The sequence below is a fragment of the Schistocerca cancellata genome, chromosome 2 (genome assembly GCF_023864275.1).
Source record: "Schistocerca cancellata isolate TAMUIC-IGC-003103 chromosome 2, iqSchCanc2.1, whole genome shotgun sequence".
Taxonomy (NCBI): Eukaryota; Metazoa; Arthropoda; class Insecta; order Orthoptera; family Acrididae; genus Schistocerca; species Schistocerca cancellata.
In genome coordinates, this window is record NC_064627.1 from 600,463,294 (window position 1) to 600,477,097 (window position 13,804).

Genomic DNA, 13,804 nt, shown 5'->3' on the forward strand with positions numbered 1-13,804 from the left:
AGTAAAGCGGTAATTGCTATGGATGACAGCAATTTCACTCAGCAGAATAAATATTGAAATACTATACCAGTGTGAGCGCAGAGATAAAAGCCTATTTATGCCGACAGTAAAAACCCACTAGAGCAGTAGCATAGAACCGAATGGGGCTTTATGTTTATTTGATAAGACGGCAGAAATGAGTCTTTTCACATTTTATCACCGTTTTATCTGGCGACCGTGGTGCAGCATGTTGCTGTAATCATAACAGCAAGCAACTGTTCAGCACTCTTTGAATACGACGTTGTGTTTAAGCAAAAGTTTATGCCTACTGTAGTAGTGTCGTGGTGCAGACACCAGTAGTGCCAGGATGGTCGTCTCAGGATGGCATTTTCATGACGATGGGTTGTATACCACGAGCTCCCTGGTGGTTGTGGAACCAGAAGAGCACAATTAGCAAAATATTCTTTTTTCAACAAGACGCTTGTACAGAGGTTGATGGCAGCGACTCGGTGGCGTAAGTAGACCTCCAAGCAGCTAAGTCAGCACAGTACACAGCGGCGTGTCTGGCAGCGACACTGCGAGGACGCCGGGTTGTAGAGTTGCCTCAGCTGTTCAGCAGCAGCTGTTAGGATGATGCAGACGCGAGGCTGACATCAGGTGCCCAGCAGACGGCAGGTTTGTGTTGGACAGCTGACTGCTTCGCCCGTCGGTCAGGTGCATGGCGCACTGGTGTGCAAACACCAAACCCAGAGCCCCCCCGAAGATGGTCCTCACATGGTGCCACTGGCTCAAACTCCCGAATCATCAGGTCTAGCAGCGGCTTGTAGACCAGCAACTAGTGGATAATGAGGTTAGAGGCAAACCAAGTTTATTGGTCCACATTGGACTGAACGTGGCATGTAGCATGTCTCGGCGTCAGTGGTAGAAGAAGACATGGCACTGGCTTGGGTCAAACGGCACTATGGGACTTAACTGCTGAGGTCATCAGTCCCCTAGAACTTAGAACTACTTAAACCTAACTAACCTAAGGACATCACACACATCCATGCCCGAGGCAGGATTCGAACCTGCGACCGTAGCGGTCGCGCGGTTCCAGACTGTAGCACCCAGAACCACTCGGCCACTCCGGCTGGCAGACATGGTACTGCTAGGGTGCGAGCAGTGAGTATTTATAGCGGTTCTGCCCAACTTTGTTGTGGATGCAAAGCATCGTTGAGCTACAGCATGAAGAAATTCAGCTCGACACTACGAAGACTTACGTCTTGTACCACGCTGTTTCAGCAATAGTCTAGACCTCGTGCAAGATTTCATATGCCGTTTTCTTGTCCATCTCGGCAGTCTGGACTCAGGAGTATAGCCGCAGGATTCCTCCCCCCTGCGGAAGATTTGATCCACTGCTGCTAAATCAGCGAATCACTTAAACTAACATAGTATTGTTTACATATTTTACACCCTTATTTACAGTTTATGCTCTGACCGTCTTTTTCTTCTTTGTTCACTCCATCACACAGTGTACAGAGATTGGGGCTCAAACCTTAGGAAAGACCTATTTGGTCGCCATGTAGTGGACTGGAAGTTAAGGAGAATGGATGGTTCTCTGCAGTTGGTCTGTATATGCTATGCAAACAAGGACCAGGATGAAGATGGTGACCAAAAACGAGTTTTCCTGTTACCATGGCCCTTTGATGATATCGTAGCAGTTTGAACTATCATGGAAGGACATACCAAAAAATTCTCTCTTTGGTATCGCTGGTGACATCAGCAAGTAGGTTTTCCTATTTGGTGTAATAAGAAATTTTTCTTCATTCTAATGTGTAAAAATTTCTATAAAATGCACAATTTTAGCGGATACAAGTGATTCACGTAACATTTGTATCTGGCATCAGTTTCCACTACTGGAAAACATACTATCATGTGGAGCCGGATGTGATCAGTGCTTACGTCTACTGACGCGATGTGGCACAGTAACGACAACGTTTATTTTTTTTTTTTTAGGTAGGTATAACTAATTGCAGCGGAGCTAGCAATTCATCTCGTGCCTCACTCAGACCAACCAGAAATTGATTTGGCTGTAGCAGGGTAGAGGTTAGCTGTACATCTGTCCATGTTTTATGGCTTCCTGTATCTCAGCATGGTTAACTTCTCCTATACGATTGGCAAGAGCGCGTGAGGGCCCTAACATGGCCAACAAGATATCCAACAGGTCCAGCTGTGCATGCAGTCTGACAAAATTTCGACTCATTGAACACGTTTTGTCCTTACGTAGGGATTCAAATCTGTTCTTAACCCTAGAAGGGCCTGATATCATTTAACACACCGTATTACAGCTTTGTCAAGTGGGTAGTATGCTGCGGTGCCATCAGTTTCCCTCTGTACCTGAACAACGTACGATTACAGGTTGTGACCCAGGAACGACAACATATGGAAGTTTGGGTCTGGCTGTGAGTCGTGCAGGCGTAGCCAAAGCAGGCATGGTGACTGCTCGTGTAAAGCGGGATATCCACGTTTGAGTCCCGATCTGGCGTAGATTTTCACTGTCATCATTTCCTTACACAGCTGATGGTTATTCGTATTTGCAACTGCGAATAAGTTTCATGTACCCTTCTGCAGCTACAGAGATGCAGCGGCGCCAGTAACCCGATGCCCTTCATGGCCATCTTTACTGTTGATGTTACCTGAAGCAGTGAAGCATCAACCTCTCTACCTTCTTAGGTCTTAATACATAAGGCAATATGCGCTATCTGCTCTGCCTGCTGTGTTGTCTTGCTCTTCCTACCGCCTACCCTCTTTTTTGAGAAGAGCACCAGTAATGGCAGGTGAGAGTTCAGCACAACCCAAACGTGACAAATACGACGGATGTGGAGGATTATTGTACGAATAGGAAGTTTTATCTTCACATTCATTGCTGAGGTCATTTCAGCTGCATGATATGGACCTTGACAATGAGTGAGGAATTTCTTTCTCTCTTCCTTTTGGGTCTTGGCTTGTTAAATCATCCACTGACATATGCAATATTCAATTAAATTTACAGTGCATTGCCCATTCGACTCTGACGCTTGAGGGCCCTTGCCTTAACTTTTTGAATTTCCTTTCATTCCTCCCGCAATATTCCTCCAGAATTCCGTACCGACTCTCCATTGACTCCTACTCTACGCTTCACTACCTTGAATAGCGACAGCATTTCCCAGCCACATACTACCTTGTACAATGATAGACCCGTACTTAAGCGAACTTTAGCATTACATTCTGTGACAACGATTGGTAGCAGTGTAACTCAGTTGATATGATGACTATTTACATAATGACTTAACAATTTCCTTATTCTGTGATATACTCGTTTTCTCCTCACTGTCACCTGTGAATGTCATGCGTTTGTCGTTAACTCATAAATACACAATAAACGACAAAGTGGTTTCATTAACTTTGACATGAAACTGGTGCCCCGACCCAAAGAAATGTCCCCGGAACATCAAATCTCGACAACCAATTATTTGCCATGGCCCGGGTCACAGTGTTGGCAAGATGAATTAGGAGAGCCAATATTTCGACATACTGCAAAAAGTGATCAGTTTTTATCGGTATATAGCGATTCCCTGCTGGCGTTTGTGTAAAAGGACCTAGGATGTCCCTAAGAGTATTTCAGATCGTTTACTAGCCTCCAGTAATAATTGCAGTGGAATATGCTTATGGCACAATTCAATTCACAACGCAAACTGTGCACAGTTCTTCACCTCTTATTCAGCCTCCTGCTTATAAGTTTGCCACTGGTACCGTTCAGCCACATACCATTCTGCGGTTTTATGAACCTCATAGTTCACTAGCATATGACCTAGCGACTAACTCAATCCTTCCTACCAGAAAATGGTTGGAACCATAACATGAGAGCCGAGTTTTGCTTTCTATCATAATTCTCTGTCACGTACAATTAGCTGAGGCTGCATTCCAAATAGCTTATAGTACTCATTATCTGATTACAAAAAAAATGGTTCAAATGGCTCTGAGCACTATGGGACGTAACATCTATGGTCATCAGTCCCCTAGAACTTAGAACTACTTAAACCTAACTAACCTAAGGACAGCACACAACACCCAGTCATCACGAGGCAGAGAAAATCCCTGACCCATCTGATTACACTTTCTGCTGCTGTGTGGCTGTATGACCTACTCTGCATTACACACCAGCCTTTCTACTGAGGTCACCTGCATTCCCAGAGGTCTTGCTGGATAGATGGACCGCCTCATAATCTAACTCGATAAGCTTCAGTGCCCAAAACTTCAATCCGAATAGCCACTTTAACGCTATGCAATCGATTATTTCTTTAAGTTTCATACCATATCAATAACATCAGAAGTATGTTACGCGTTTCTTTCTCTGTGGTCGAATAATCCATTTCTGCCTTATTTATATGCCATGAGGCATAGACCACTGGAATCGATGTTCTGTCTACTTCTCGACACAATCTGTAGCCAAAGTACCAAATTACACTACCGGCCATTAAAATTGATACACCAAGAAGAAATGCAGATGATAAACGGGTATTCATTGGACAAATATATTATACTAGAGCTGACATGTGATTACATTTTCACGCAGTTTGTGTGCATAGATCCTGAGAAATCATTACCCAGAACAATCACCTCTGGCCGTAATAACGGCTTTGATACGCCTGCGGATTGAGTCAAACAGAGCTTGGACGGCGTGTACAGGTACAGCTGCCCATGCTGCTTCAACACAATACCACAGTTCATCAAGAGTAGTGCCTGGCGTATTGTGCCGAGCCAGTTGCTCGGCCACCATTAACCAGACGTATTCAGTTGGTGAGAGATCTGGAGAATGAGCTGGCCAGGGCAGCAGTCGAACATGTTCTGCATCCAGAAAGGCCCATACAGGACCTGCAACATGCGGTCGTGCATTATCCTGCTGAAATGTAGGGTTCCGTAGGGATCGAAGGAAGGGTAGAGCCACGGGTCGTAACACATCTGAAATGTAACGTCCACTGTTCAAAGTGCCGTCAGAGGTAACCGAGACGTGTAACCAATGGCACCCCATACCATCACGCCGGGTGATACGCCAGTATGACGATGACGAATACACACTTCCAATGTGCGTTCACCGCGATGTCGCGAAACACGGATGCGACCATCATGATGCTGTAAACAGAACCTGGATTCATCCGAAAAATGACGTTTTGCCATTCGTGCACCCAGGTTCGTCATTGAGTACACCATCGCAGGAGCTCCTGTCTGTGATGCAGCGTCAAGGGTAACCGCAGCCATGGTCTCCGACTGCTAGTGATACGAGGTCGTTGGGATCCAGCACGGCGTTCCGTATTACCCTCCTGAACCCACCGGTTGCATATTCTGCTAACAGTCATTGGATCTCGACCAACACGAGCAGCAATGTCGCGATACGATAAACCGCAATCGCGATAGGCTACAATCCGGCCTTTATCAAAGTTGGATACGTGATGGTACACATTTCTCCTCCTTACACGAGGCATCACAACAACGTTTCACCAGGCAACGCCGGTCAACTGCTGTTTGTCATGAGAAAGCGGTTGGAAACTTTCCTCAAGTCAGCACGTTGTAGGTGTCGCCACGGGCGCCAACCTTGTGTGAATACTCTGAAAAGCTAATCATTTGCATATTCACAGTATCTTCTTCCTGCCGGTTAAATTTCGCGTCTGTAGCACGGCATCTTTGTGGTGTAGCAATTTTAATGGCCAGTAGTGTACTTATGTTGCCTGCAATTTAAATTGTTGTACATTGTGATGCAAGAACAGCAGTGGTACTTCTGGAAGGCTGATGCTTCCACTCTCTTAGTCTCTTGCATAAAGCTTCGTTCTTATTGTGATACCCATCAGAGGAGACAGTGGAAGCTCTCGTGGTGCAAGCGCATTGTTATTAATGTTGGTGAGTATGATCTATCAACTGTCTAACCATGTTAACTACCTCCCAGTACATTCGTTCACGAGGTACAGAAGATTCCAGACGGACAGTACAGACAAAAAAAGAAGAAAGGAAGGAAGATTAGAGTTTAACATCCCGTCGATATCGAGATCATTAGAGACGGAGCTCAAGCTCTGTTTGTTTCAAGGATGAGGGAGGAAACCGACCAAGCCCTTGCAAAGGCACCATCCCGACATTTACGTTTAGCAAATTAGGGAAATAATGGATAACTGAAATCTGGATGGCTGTACGCGTATCTGAACTGTCGCCCTCCTGAATGCAAGTCCAGTGTGCTAACGATTGCGACATTCGCTCGGTGACAGTACCAGATTCGTGGTAAAATGCGTTGAATGACTTTTTTGTGAGAACACTCAATATAAATTATTCAAAGACTGTCGAGGGATATGAAAAGAAGCATGTTGGAAGATAGAAGAAGGAGCAATATAAGCTGGTGAGTATTCGCAAGAGAGGAGAAAGGAACACAAGATATGTGGCTCGGTGACAGTACCAGATTCGTGGTAAAATGCGTTGAATGACTTTTTTGTGAGAACACTCAATATAAATTATTCAAAGACTGTCGAGGGATATGAAAAGAAGCATGTTGGAAGATAGAAGAAGGAGCAACATAAGCTGGTGAGTATTCGCAAGAGAGGAGAAAGGAACACAAGGTATCAAGAACTGTTTAATAGTGGATAGCAGCTAAATCGAGTTTGAAGAATTTTTAGTAACGATTTGGACTAGGGTCCAGACCGGATGACCAAAAGAAGTGAAGGAAGTGTATAACGGCGAGACGAGATACTAGTAAGGTTTTATTTGCCAGCAAAGTAGAAGGTGTAAAGTGTAGACAGGCACCAGCAAATGAGAGAACAGTTTATCTGCAGAAGTAATTATTGAACTGACTTCAGAATGCAGATTAATATTTAGAACTTTTCAATTATTTGTGAGGGCATAGTACGTGTTCTGTGAAATTGTTATAAAAATTAGCACTTCACATGTGCAAATATAGTAATAGTGCGTATTTTACGTGCGCAAGCAGCGTAACTTTGAACTTCTGTATCTTGGAAACTGGAAAAGATATCAAGAAAATTTCCAATGTACTTCGGGATCGGGATCTTAGGTGTATATCGTAAAAATTTCAGCCATTTGCCGTGCATAGCCGTCTTGGAATATCTGGCTGGGGTTTGGTCCACTGCTGACTGGAAAAACTGGTGAGAAACGCGTTTTCGGGGTTTTTCTTAGTAACCACCCATACATTTAAGCAAATGCTCATTTTTAATTCATTTATTCATTCATGGATAAACCCGTCAGATTAATTAAATGACAGGTTTACCACTGGTGTACCCGTCACCAAATAATCTGATTTTTACGTGCATATTTTACGTGTACGAGTAGGGTAACTTTGAACCTCTGTATCTGGGAAAGGGGTAAAGATGCCAAGAAAATTTTAAATATTGTTCGATATCTCGGTCTTAGAAATATATGCAAAAATTTCTGCCATTTGCTGTGCGTAGCCGTTCTGGAATCTTCCGCTGCGTTTTGGTCCGCTAGTGACAACTAAACTGCAGTAAAAAAAACTCTTTATTGGTGTTCTCCGAGGAATCGCCCATGAACTAATGGGCCTCCTCAAGTCCCATCAAGCCCACTGTAGGCCATATCGAATGTTAAAGGAACGAACCGATTTGTTCCATTTGCCTAAGCAGGAGGAAGTGTGTACATAAACACTTTGACCCTCTGCTGCAGGATAGTGAGACTAAGACGATCTTTCTGCTGGATAGACAAATCACCCGTGGTCTAAGGGCTATATAAAACACTTAAACCTGCCTTTTCATCACCAATATAACCTGAGGCATGAGCACCGAAAAATACGGTTTTCCGGGGGGGGGGGGTTTACAACATATGCTGTCGCATGCATACCGATGAGTGTCTGACTCTAGCCGCGAAACAATAACACCTCTTCCTTACAACCGACTTCTGTAGTCTTCATGTTGAGGAAGCATATCAAATTATTAAAACATTTTGGAGCAGTGCAAGTAATTCAATAAAGAAAAACAGTTTACCGAATTGAAAGTGTGAACTATGGAACACTTTCACGTTAACAACTACACTGGAGTGTTGCAGCGCGGATAATACATAATTTAGTCACATAATTTAATCACAGTTACATTTGTATCACTTCTGTATACAACCGTCCAGTCAAAATTCATGTAATTGAACACTGTTATTACACTGCTGTCCAAAACTAAAGCAACAAACCGCTGTTTCCCGTCCTGTGCCTAATTAACGATATAATAATAGAAATGTCAATTAGATGTCCGTATGATCGTGCTCCGCACGTAAGATGACATTTCAGTCAACGGGCAACCATGCCAACTATGACGTCAGGGCACCTAGAAACGAGGTAATGTCTACCGGGTAGCCCCACATCCACAGTCGCTGTGTACATAGTCACAGATGGTGCAGTATGGAACAGAGAAAATGCCTGCCAGACTCTCTGCTGTGGCGCAGACTAATGTGGCCCGATGGCTTAATATGAATCGTTCTGTTGCTTCTTGGATGTGGCCTCAGTTTATAGAAGCCGAAATGTATCCCAAAGGCTATAGCAGGACAGACCACGTGTGACTTCAGAAGAGAGGACTTTTATTTGGCTGTAAGGGCAGAGTACCGCGTTAGTACTACACCACAACTAGCATGTGAGCTCGTAGCATCCAATGAACGTGTTGTATCTAGGCCAACGGTGTGCAGAAGGCTTCGACAGAGTGGCCTTTATTGCCGGAGAACCGCTGTATGTCGACCTGTGACGCGTCTTCACAGAAGGGAACGTCCAAAGTGGAGTCATCAACGTGCCACCTGGACGTTCGAACAGTGGGCCAATGTTCTTTTCACAGTTGAGTCTCGATTTAGTCTAGAGAGTGATTCTCGATGGATTAGCATTGGGAGGGAACGTGGAGTACGATTTCCGAACCCAAACACTGTGGAAAGAGTCCAGTATCGAGGAGGATCCTTAATGGTGTGGGAGTGGGCAGGGATTATGTTTACCGCTCGAACTCCTCTTCATGAAACTGTATTGATGAATTGGCAAGGTCTAACTGCTGTCAGGTATCGTACCGACTTGACAGAAAATCCTAGGAAGTTCTGGTCTTACGTTAAATCAGTAAGTGGCTCGAGACAGCATATCCAGACACTCCGGGATGATGATGGCATTGAAACAGAGGATGACAAGCGTAAAGCTGAAATACTAAACACCTTTTTCCAAAGCTGTTTCACAGAGGAAGACCGCACTGCAGTTCCTTCTCTAAATCCTCGCACAAACGAAAAAATGGCTGACATCGAAATAAGTGTCCAAGGAATAGAAAAGCAACTGGAATCACTCAACAGAGGAAAGTCCACTGGACCTGACGGGATACCAATTCGATTCTACACAGAGTACGCGAAAAAACTTGCCCCCCTTCTAACAGCCGTGTACCGCAAGTCTCTAGAGGAACGGAAGGTTCCAAATGATTGGAAAAGAGCACAGGTAGTCCCAGTCTTCAAGAAGGGTCGTCGAGCAGATGCGCAAAACTATAGACCTATATCTCTGACGTCGATCTGTTGTAGAATTTTAGAACATGTTTTTTGCTTGAATATCATGTCGTTTTTGGAAACTCAGAATCTACTATGTAGGAATCAACATGGATACAGGCTCCCAGGTAGATGCTATTTTTCTTGACTTCCGGAAGGCGTTCGATACAGTTCCGCACTGTCGCCTGATAAACAAAGTAAGAGCCTACGGAATATCAGACCAGCTGTGTGGCTGGATTGAAGAGTTTTTAGCAAACAGAACACAGCATGTTGTTATCAACGGAGAGACGTCTACAGACGTTAAAGTAACCTCTGGTGTGCCACAGGGGAGTGTTATGGGACCATTGCTTTTCACAATATATACACTCCTGGAAATTGAAATAAGAACACCGTGAATTCATTGTCCCAGGAAGGGGAAACTTTATTGACACATTCCTGGGGTCAGATACATCACATGATCACACTGACAGAACCACAGGCACATAGACACAGGCAACAGAGCATGCACAATGTCGGCACTAGTACAGTGTATATCCACCTTTCGCAACAATGCAGGCTGCTATTCTCCCATGGAGACGATCGTAGAGATGCTGGATGTAGTCCTGTGGAACGGCTTGCCATGCCATTTCCACCTGGCGCCTCAGTTGGACCAGCGTTCGTGCTGGACGTGCAGACCGCGTGAGACGACGCTTCATCCAGTCCCAAACATGCTCAATGGGGGACAGATCCGGAGATCTTGCTGGCCAGGGTAGTTGACTTACACCTTCTAGAGCACGTTGGGTGGCACGGGATACATGCGGACGTGCATTCTCCTGTTGGAACAGCAAGTTCCCTTACCGGTCTAGGAATGGTAGAACGATGGGTTCGATGACGGTTTGGATGTACCGTGCACTATTCAGTGTCCCCTCGACGATCACCAGTGGTGTACGGCCAGTGCAGGAGATCGCTCCCCACACCATGATGCCGGGTGTTGGCCCTGTGTGCCTCGGTCGTATGCAGTCCTGATTGTGGCGCTCACCTGCACGGCGCCAAACACGCATACGACCATCATTGGCACCAAGGCAGAAGCGACTCTCATCGCTGAAGACGACACGTCTCCATTCGTCCCTCCATTCACGCCTGTCGCGACACCACTGGAGGCGGGCTGCACGATGTTGGGGCGTGAGCGGAAGACGGCCTAACGGTGTGCGGGACCGTAGCCCAGCTTCATGGAGACGGTTGCGAATGGTCCTCGCCGATACCCCAGGAGCAACAGTGTCCCTAATTTGCTGGGAAGTGGCGGTGCGATCCCCTACGGCACTGCGTAGGATCCTACGGTCTTGGCGTGCATCCGTGCGTCGCTGCGGTCCGGTCCCAGGTCGACGGGCACGTGCACCTTCCGCCGACCACTGGCGACAACATCGATGTACTGTGGAGACCTCACGCCCCACGTGTTGAGCAATTCGGCGGTACGTCCACCCGGCCTCCCGCATGCCCACTATACGCCCTCGCTCAAAGTCCGTCAACTGCACATACGGTTCACGTCCACGCTGTCGCGGCATGCTACCAGTGTTAAAGACTGCGATGGAGCTCCGTATGCCACGGCAAACTGGCTGACACTGACGGCGGCGGTGCACAAATGCTGCGCAGCTAGCGCCATTCGACGACCAACACCGCGGTTCCTGGTGTGTCCTCTGTGCCGTGCGTGTGATCATTGCTTGTACAGCCCTCTCGCAGTGTCCGGAGCAAGTATGGTGGGTCTGACACACCGGTGTCAATGTGTTCTTTTTTCCATTTCCAGGAGTGTTTAAATGACCTAGTAGATAGTGTCGGAAGTTCCATGCGGCTTTTCGCGGATGATGCTGTAGTATACAGAGAAGTTGCAGCATTAGAAAATTGTAGCGAAATGCAGGAAGATCTGCAGCGGATAGGCACTTGGTGCAGGGAGTGGCAACTGACCCTTAACATAGACAAATGTAATGTATTGCGAATACATAGAAAGAAGGGTCCTTTATTGTATGATTATATGATAGCGGAACAAACACTGGTAGCAGTTACTTCTGTAAAATATCTGGGAGTATGCGTGCGGAACGATTTGAAGTGGAATGATCATATAAAATTAATTGTTGGTAAGGCGGGTACCAGGTTGAGATTCATTGGGAGAGTCCTTAGAAAATGTAGTCCATCAACAAAGGAGGTGGCTTACAAAACACTCGTTCGACCTATACTTGAGTACTGCTCATCAGTGTGGGATCCGTACGAGATCGGGTTGACGGAGGAGATAGAGAAGATTCAAAGAAGAGCGGCGCGTTTCCTCACAGGGTTATTTGGTAACCGTGATAGCGTTACGGAGATGTTTAACAAACTCAAGTGGCGGACTCTGCAAGAGAGGCGCTCTGCATCGCGGTGTAGCTTGCTCGCCAGGTTTCGAGAGGGTGCGTTTCTGGATGAGGTATCGAATATATTGCTTCCCCCTACTTATACCTCCCGAGGAGATCACGAATGTAAAATTAGAGAGATTAGAGCGCGCACAGAGGCTTTCAGACAGTCGTTCTTCCCGCGAACCATACGCGACTGGAACAGGAAAGGGAGGTAATGACAGTGGCACGTAAAGTGCCCTCCGCCACACACCGTTGGGTGGCTTGCGGAGTATAAATGTAGATGTAGATGTAGACGAGATTTTCGATCTCACAGAGAACGAGTGGTTAATATTTTCTTGGAAACGGAACATACCTGCACGCCTGGCGCGGCCTGCTCTCTCTCCCGGTTTGAATCCCATAGAGAGCGCCTGCGCTGCACCAGGGAGACGACGTCCATCACGTCACCATCCACCAACCACTCTCCGAGACTGCGAGCAGCTCTGCAGGAAGACTGGGCGTGAATGGGCGTTATTGCCTCAATATGAGACTGATGACATCATTCACAGTATGCCCCGTTGCTGTCAGGACTGTAGCGCTCCCAGAGGTGATCACACCCCATACTGAGCACATGAACCAGTTGTCAGAATGTGTGTGCAAATCCGTTAAGTTGTAAAAAACGAAGAACATTTTTTGTAAGCGTTATGCGTGTTACAGTTGTTTAGGTTCCGAATTTTTTACATTATTTCTGCTTTACTATCAACTGTTTGTTCCATTTTTTGACAAAATAAAAGCAACTTTGCATAATTTGGGTTTGTTGCTTTAATTTTGGACACCAGTTTAGATAAAATACACTTCATATAAGTTTACTGTGTGTCATTTAGATAGTAGTCATTAAAGGTTGTTGCTTTTATGATAATGATAGGAATACGTTAGATTCATTTAAAATTAGAGGCAGAAGAAACGGTAATCTGACGATATAAACACTCATCATGTAATTATTACTAAACTTGTATACCGATGTAATCTAACATATACACCATGAATTATTCAGTTAATTGTTATTGTTTTAATCGTTATTGTTTAGTTAATCTCCTATCTGTCTTGACTGTGGGTGTGAATGTGTGTGTGTGGCCTTCAATATGTGAATGTGTTGTCTATGTCGAATGGGTGATATGGTGCACCAAAAAACACAGAAATTTGTTTGCTACGTACCTGTATATATTCGTCGATTGGCCAGACGGGAGTAAAGAAGTGAGTATGTTGGATAACAGAATTTTCTCCGAGCAAAGTAAACATCGAAATGCTAAACTAATTTGGGTATAGAAGTAACAGCCTAGTTAAACTGACAGTGAAAATTCTGTAAAGCAGTGGCATGGTAGTGAGAAAGGAAAGATCTGTAATTTTATTTGGTAAGACGGCAGAAACGAGTCGTTCCGCGTTTAACACTACCATAAATAAATCACTACGATAATTATATCAAAACTTCAGCATCAATTCTATTTCGTCCTGACACAGCAGACAGCTCATGGCTGTACAAGGATAACTAGCTATGTTCATATCGTATACTAGCTGTACGCGGCCAGGCTTTTATGACGTTTCACTTTATTCCATATATATTATATACACATTAGATGGCGTTCCAGTAGGTGTATAAGATAAGTGAATATTCTAATGCAGTGTTGTCTCCAAATTTCAAATCAATCTATGAAGAATTTTCTGAGATGGGAGATTCTGAAGGTACGAACATCTGCTTTTGTAGTTGTATAGAAACTAAAAACGTTCCTAATCGCAATGCTCCGAAAGGTTTTGACCGAATGCTTTGAAATTTTGACACAAAGGGCACTTGAACACTATTTTTTAATGTATGTAATATATAAATTTTCTTACAAATTTAATAATAGGGACATGTTGTTGGAAGAATATTAAAAAAGTTATATAAATAGGTGCCTAAAAACAGGTCTCATTAAAATGTAACGTTG

General features: G+C 45.0%; 1 protein-coding gene across 2 annotated transcripts in view; it reads left to right on the plus strand.

Annotated features, from left to right (window-relative positions):
- The window catches only part of LOC126162245 (esterase FE4-like), a 218,748-nt gene that overhangs the window by 131,321 nt on the left and 73,623 nt on the right, over positions 1–13,804 (plus strand). The gene's annotated exons all lie outside the window — the stretch shown is intronic.